We start from the raw sequence: 7,959 nt of genomic DNA, 5'->3' as shown, positions 1-7,959 counted from the left end.
TGCAAGAATTATGGCAAGTCTAAAAGCCAGTGTCTTCTTACGTCCAGATGACTGCACTGGCTCCCCAGCAATGGTTCTTAACCAGAGTGGAATGGCTAAATAACAGACATATAATTCAGAATCCAGATAACAAGGAAGCTCAATGAGATAGAAGAGAAGGTTGAAACTGAATCCAAGTAAAACAGTCCAACGGTTGAAACATGACATAGCCACTTGAAGAAAGAACCAAACTGAATTTCAGAAAATTAAAAATTCATTACAGTAATTTCATAATGCAATTAGAAGCATTAATAACAGAATAGAGCAAGCTGGGGAAATAATCTCAGAGCTCAAAGACTGTTCTTTTGAATCAATGCAGTCAGACAAAAATAAAGAAAAATGAATGGGTAAATTCCTGGAAACATACAACCTCCTGAGATAGAACCAGGAGGAAATTGAAATCCTGAACAGACCAATAATGAGTTCTGAAATGGAATAAGTAATTAAAAAAAAAATCCTATCAGCCAGAAAAAGCCTTGGACTAGATGGATTCACAGCCAAATACTACTAGATGTACGAAGAAGAACTGCTATGAACCCTACTGAAATCATTCCAAAAAAGTTGAAGTAGAGGGACTCCTCCATAACTCATTCTCTGAGACCAGCATCATTCTGATACCAAAACCTGGCAGAGACAAGATAAAAAAAGAAAACTTAAGGCCAGTATTTCTGATGATCATAGATGCAGCAATCCTCAACAAAATACTAGCAAACCAAATCTAGAAGCACATCAAACAGCTAATTAGCCACAAACAAGTAGGCTTTATTCCTGGGATGCAAGTTTGGTTTAACATATGCAAATCACTAAATGTGATTCATTATATAAACAAGGCTAAAAACAACAAGGCTTTTGATAAAATTCAACATCTCTTCATACTAAAATTCCTCAAAAAACTAAAAATGGAAAAAACATACCTCAAAAGAATAAAAGCCATCTATGACAAACCCACAGCCAACATCCTACTGAATGGGCAATAACTGGAAGCATTCTCCTTGAGAACTAGAACAAGACAAGGATGCCCACTTTCACCATTCCTATTTACATAGTACTAGAAGTCCCAGCCAGAGAAATCAGGCAAGAGAAAGAAAGAAAAGGCATCCAAATAGGAAGAGAGGAAGTTAAACTATTTCTCTTCACAGATGCTATTATACCTATAAAATCCTATAGCCTCTGCCCAAAGGCTCCTGGAATGGATAAACAACTTCACTGAAGTTTCAGGATACAAAATCAATGCACAAAAATCAGTAGCATTTCTATACACAAATAATGTCCAACTTGAGAGTCAAATAAAAAATGCAATCCCATTCACAATAGCCACAAAAGAATAATACCTGGGAATACAGCTAAAAGAAGGAGGTGAAATATCCTACAAGAATTACATAACACCACTGAAAGAAATCAGAGATGACACAAACAAATGAAGAAACGGTTCGTGCTCATAGATAGGAAGAATCAATATTGTTAAAATGGCCAGCTGGGCAGGATGGCACATGTCTGTAATCCCAGCACTTTGGGAGGCTGAGGCGGGCGGATCACGAGATCAGGAAATTGAGACCATCCTGGCTAACATGGTGAAACCCCCTCTCTACTAAAAATACAAAAAATTAGCTGGGGGTGGTGGCACACACCTGTAATCCCAGCTCCTTGAGAGGCTGAGACAGGAGAATCTCTTGAACTCAGGAGGTGGAGGTTTCAGTGAGCCGAGGTTGTGCCCCTGCACTCCAGCCTGGTGATAGAGCAAGACTATGTCTCACAAAACAAAACAAAACAAAACAAAACAAAACAAAACAAAACAAAACAAAAACACCATACATCCTAAAGCAATGTACAGATTCAATGCTATTTGTATCAAACTACCAAATCATTTTTCACAGAATTAGAAAAAACAATTCTAAGATTTATATGAAATAAAAAAAAAGCCTGAATAGTCAAAGCAATCATAAGTAAAAAAACAAAGCTGGAGGCATCACACTACCCGACTTTATACTACAAGGTTACAGTAAGCAAAACAGCATAGAACTGGTACAAAAACAGACACATTGATGAATAGAACAGGTTAGAGAACCCAGAAATAAAGCCACACATCTACAACCACCTGATCTTTGGGAAAGCCGACAATAACAAGCAATGGGAAAGGACTCTCTATTGATTAAATGGTGCTGTGATAACTGGCTAGCCATATGCAGAAGATTGAAACCAAGCCCCTTCCTTTTACCACATACATAAAAATCAACTCGAAATAGATTAGAGACTTAAATATAAGACCTAAAATTATAAAGACCGTAAAAGAAAACCTAAAAATTACCATTCTGGACATAGGCCTTGACAAAGATTTCATGATGAAGTCTCCAAAGACAGCTGCAACAAAAGCAAATACAGACAAGTGAGGTCAAATTAAACTAAAGAGCTTCTGCACAGCAAAAGAAACTATCAACAGAATAAACAGTCAACCTACAAAATGGGAGAAAACATTCGCAAAGTATGCATCTGACAAAGCCTAATATCCAGAGTCTATGAGGAACTTAAATCAACAAGTGAAGAACAAGCAACCTCTTTAAAAAATGGGCAAAGGACATGAACAGACACTTCTCAAAAGAAGACATACATGTGGCAACAAGTATATGAAAAAATGCTCAACAACATTGATCATTAGAGAAATGCAAATCAAAACCACAATGAGATACCATCTCACACTAGTCAGCATGACAGTATTAAAAGGTTAAGAAACAACAATGTTAGCAAGGTTGAGGAGAAAAGGGAACAATTATACCCTGCTGGTGGGAATGTAAATTAATTCAGCTACTGTGGAAAGCAGTTTGGAGATTTCTCAAAGAACTAAGAACTACCATTTGACCCAGCAATCCTATTACTGGGTATATACCCAAAGGAAAATAAATCATTCTACCAAAAAGACACATGCAGCCATATATTTATTGCAATACTATTCACAATAGCAAAGACATGGACTCAACCTAGATTGGATAAACAAAATGTAGTACATATACACCATGGAATACTATGAAGCCATAAAAAACAAAATCATGGTCTTTGCAGCAACGTGGATGCAGCTGGAAGCTATGATCCTAAGTGAATTAATGCAGAACAGAAAACCAAATACTGCCTGTTCTCATTCATAAGTGGGAGCTAAACATTGAGTACACATGAACACTAAAAAGGGAACAATAGGCACATGTGCGGCAGCTCTTTTCCTTCTTCCATTTCCACTGCCTTTCACGGTCCAGGAAGCCGCCACCACCACAGTGGCGGCAGAGTCAGGAAGTTCAAGATGGCCGCTGCGGAGACCCAGACGCTGCGGGAACAGACGGAGATGGAAGATGCTGATAATTCTGAAAAGAGTATACCTGAAGAAAATGGAGAAGTATCAGAAGACCAATCTCAAAATAGGAACAAAATAAGTAAAAAAAAGTATAAACACAGAAGTAAACATAAGAAACATAAACATTCCTCAGAAGACTAGGACAAAAAACATAAACATAAGCATAAATGCAAGAAACACAAAAGAAAAGATGTTACGGATGCTTCTGATAAAGAGGGTATGTCTCCAGCAAAAAGAACTAAACTTGATGATTTAGCTTTGCTAGAAGACTTGGAAAAACAGAGAGCCTTGATTAAGGCTGAACTTGATAATGAGTTAATGGAAGGAAAGGTCCAATCTGGTATGGGGTTCATTTTACAAGATTATGAGTCTGGCTCTGAAGAAGAGGGGGAGATTCATGAAAGGCAAGAAATGGAAATAGATCTAGTACTAGATCTTCAAGTACAAAGAGGAAAGTTGAACTGTGGACAATAAAAATACTACAAAAAACGAAGTAAAAGCAGATCCAAAGAACGGCGTAGACGTAGTTCTGATAAGAAGAAAAGTAAGGGGGGCATTGAAATCGTTAAACAGAAAACAACTAGGAGCAAGTCAAAGGAGAGGAAAAAATCTAAAAGCCCATCAAAAGAAGTAAGTCTCAAGATCAAGCAAGAGAATTAAAATCCCCTACCCTTAGAAGGTGATCTTAAGAGAAAATTGGTAAGGCCAGATCTCCTGCTGATGATAAGGTTAAAACTGAAGATAAGAGTAAATAAAAAAACAAGACAAATCCCCAATTATAAATGAAAGTAGAAGTCACTATCAAGGTAAAAAATCGAGATCCCCAGTTGATTTAAGAGGTAAATCCAAAGACAGAAGGTCACAGTCCAGAAAGAGAAAATCAAAACAGTCTGAAGCTGATAAAGAAAAGAACCCAATCAAAAAAAGATACTTCATCTGAGAAAGAAAATAGGTCACCCAGTAGAAGACCTAGTTGTAGTCCTAAAAGAAGTTTGTCTCCAAAACTACGTGATAAATCAAGAAGTAGGTCTCCACTTTTAAATGATAGAAGATCGAAGCAGAGCAAATCTCCCTCTTGAACACTGTCTCCTGGTAGAACAGCTGAGCCGATCCTTAGAAGGAAAATGAAGAGAACCAGAGAGAGGACAACTTTCTTCTTCAAGAACACGACTTCGAGATGATATCCTCAATAGACATGAAAGATCAAAAGATGCCAGCCCCATCAATAGGTGGTCTCCAGCTCGAAGAAGAAGTAGATCTCCCATTAAAAGGAGGTCTCATTCCCCACTCAGACATAGCACAAAAAGTCGGGTCTCCAAGAAGAAGATGCAGGTCTCCTTGGAAAAGGGATAGAGGTTGGAGGAGCAGATCATGCTTGAAAAGGTGGTCTCAGTCATGGGGTGGTCGTAGATGAAGGAGCAGAAGCAAAGTAAAGGAAGATAAATTTAAAGGAAGTGTTTCTGAAGAAATGAAAGTTGAGCAGAAATCTTTGATGATAACCTTGAAGATTTTGATGTGGAGGAAGAAGATGAAGAAGCCCTAATAGAACAGAGAAGAATCCAAAGGCAGGCAATTGTTCAGAAATATAAATATCTTGCTGAAGATAGCAATATGTCCGTGTCATCTGAACCAAGCATCCCCCAGAGCAGTATGAAAACGTGATCACCTCTCCTTCTGGAGTGAGTAGCTGCTGATGTTAAAGAGTATGAATGGGAAAGTGTTGATACATTTGAGGCCTCAGTGAAAGCCAAGCATAATCTAATGACAGTTGAACAGAATAATGGTTCATCTCAGAAGAAGTCGTTGGTACTTGATATGTTTTACAGAATCTGATGATATGGTTTGCTGACGATTTTGATAGTGCTTGTCTCTGGGCTGCTGGCAATGGATAAGATTCAAAGAGAATCCCAACCTCAGAGATAACTGGACTGGTTCAGAGGGTTATTATCATGTTAACATAGGTGAAGTCCTAGATAAATGTTACAATGCGTATGGCTACACTGGGCAAAGTATATTCAGTAATGTTTTATGAGCCAGAGATAATGCAAGAGCCAGCCAAGAAGTGGCTGTCAAGGTCATCAGAAACAATGAGCTCATGCAAAATACTGGTTTAAAAGAACTAGAGTTCTTGAAAGAATTTGATGCGGATCCTGATGACAAACTTCATTGTCTGCGACTCTTCAGTTGCTTCTATCACAAACAACATCTCTGTCTCATATTCGAGCCTCTCAGTATGAACTTACAAGAGATGTTAAAAAATATGATAAAGATACTGGTTTTCATATTAAAGCTGTAAGATCCCATAGTCAGCAGTTTTTCCTGGCATTGAAATTCCTTGAAATATGCGATATCCTACATGTAGACAGCAAGCCAGACAATATCCTGGTTAATCATCAAAAACTATTTTAAAGTTTGTGATCTGGGGTTGGCTTCACATGTTGCGGATAATGACATTATACCTTATCTTGTCAGTAGATTTTATCGTGCTGTTGAAATCATTATAGGTAAAACCTGTGACTATGGTATACATATGTGGTCCGTAGGTTGCACCTTATACAGACTCTATCTGGAAAAATTTTATTTCCTGGCAAAACTAATAACCATATATTGAAGCTTGTGATGAATCTCAAAGGAAAGATGCCAAATAAGATGATTCAAAAGGTGCATTCAAAGATCAGCATTTTGATCAAAATCTCAACTTCATGTACATAGAAGCTGATAAAGTAACAAGACAGGGAGAAAGTTATTGTTATGAACACCATTAATCCAACTAAGGACCTATTGGCTGACTTGATTGGGTGCCAGACACTTCCTGAAGACTGATGTAAAAAAGTATACCAGCTAAAGGACTTGTTGGACCAGATTCTAATGTTGGGCCTAGCTAAATCAATTAGCATCAACCAGGCCCTACAGCGTGCCTTCATCCAGGACAAAGTTTAAGCAAGATGAAGAAACTCCAAGGGTTTGAGTAAATACAGGGACTGAAGAAATTTCACAGCACTTTATTAATGAATATAAACTTACAAATATTTCTCCAGCAGATTTGAGGAAGCATGATATATTTGAACTTCTTTTAGAAATGTTAGTTAATCTGTTTTTTGTCTTATGTGAAATTTCACCACAGAATTGTTTTAAATTGCCAAGACGGAAGAAAATTACAGTGCTAATGTATATGGTTGGAGTTCACATTAAAGACAAAAGCATCTGTTATAAAACGAGTAGTAATATTGGGTGGTTGATTTGTTTTTAGCAGACTTGGCTTCATTTTGGTCTTCAGCAAATGGTAAAAATAAATGGCCAGCATAAATGCTGTTTATATTCATGTTTTCCTAGGTGCAGCATGCCATTGTTGTATTCAGTGCCGAAAGGGGTCTGTTCCTCCTTGAGCCTGCCTGCAGGGATGGTCTCCTTAAAGAAAATGTGACACATATATACCACAGAATACTATGCAGCCATAAGAAAGAATGAGTTCTTGTCCTTTACAGGGACATGGATGAAGCTGGAAGCCATCATTCTCAGCAAAATAACACAGGAACAGAAAACCAAACACCGCATGTTCTCACTCATAAGTGGGAGTTGAACAATGAGAACACATGGACACAGGGAGGGGAACAACACACACCGGGGCCTGTTGGGGTGGGGGGCTAGGGGAGGGAGAGCATTGGGACAAATATCTAATGCATGCGGGGCTTAAAACCTAGATGATGGGTTGATAGGTGCAGCAAACCACCATGGCACATGTATACCTATGTAACAAACCTGCACGTTCTGCACATATATCCCAGACTTCAAGTAAAGTAAAACTAAGAAAAAAAAAAAAATGCATGTTGTGTACAGCATTCAGTACACTGAAGGTAAGCTACACCGTCAACAGCTCTGGTGTTTTAAGATGTCATTTTATTGGAACAACTGACAAATGAGGAATATTAGCTTTGTGGCAGAATTACTTGCATGTGTGATAATTGATCTTGTTTTTTTTTTTTTTTTTTNGGCTAGGGGAGGGAGAGCATTGGGACAAATATCTAATGCATGCGGGGCTTAAAACCTAGATGATGGGTTGATAGGTGCAGCAAACCACCATGGCACATGTATACCTATGTAACAAACCTGCACGTTCTGCACATATATCCCAGACTTCAAGTAAAGTAAAACTAAGAAAAAAAAAAAAATGCATGTTGTGTACAGCATTCAGTACACTGAAGGTAAGCTACACCGTCAACAGCTCTGGTGTTTTAAGATGTCATTTTATTGGAACAACTGACAAATGAGGAATATTAGCTTTGTGGCAGAATTACTTGCATGTGTGATAATTGATCTTGTTTTTTTTTTTTTTTTTTGGCATTGCAACTATGGCATAGTTACAATTTCTGTTCTGTTCATCACATTTAAAATTGGAAGAGAATGCGCTTAATGGATAGAGTGCCTTCAGTGTACTGTTTCTTATTAACTTTACTTTTTAAAAATCAACTTGCTATAGACTTTATATACATTTTGTAAAATACAGTTCCCAGTAACATAGAAATGCTGCATAGTTTTCATTTACTAATTACAAATGTTGAAGCCTAATTCTGAAAGTCCTCATA

The 7,959-nt window shown here is 37.7% G+C and overlaps 1 pseudogene across 1 annotated transcript; it reads left to right on the top strand.

Moving 5' to 3' along the window:
* Positions 1–3,325: 3,325 nt before the first annotated feature.
* LOC108532170 (serine/threonine-protein kinase PRP4 homolog pseudogene) lies at positions 3,326–6,316 on the top strand (annotated as a pseudogene). The gene has a single exon (XR_001886379.1). The product of XR_001886379.1 is annotated as a serine/threonine-protein kinase PRP4 homolog pseudogene (transcript).
* Positions 6,317–7,959: the final 1,643 nt, after the last annotated feature.

This window comes from Rhinopithecus bieti, unplaced genomic scaffold, assembly GCF_001698545.2.
Source record: "Rhinopithecus bieti isolate Rb0 unplaced genomic scaffold, ASM169854v2 scaffold_9997, whole genome shotgun sequence".
In the NCBI taxonomy this organism is placed as follows: Eukaryota; Metazoa; Chordata; class Mammalia; order Primates; family Cercopithecidae; genus Rhinopithecus; species Rhinopithecus bieti.
Note: the sequence above shows the minus strand (reverse complement) of the source record. Positions and strands in the feature narration are given on the sequence as shown.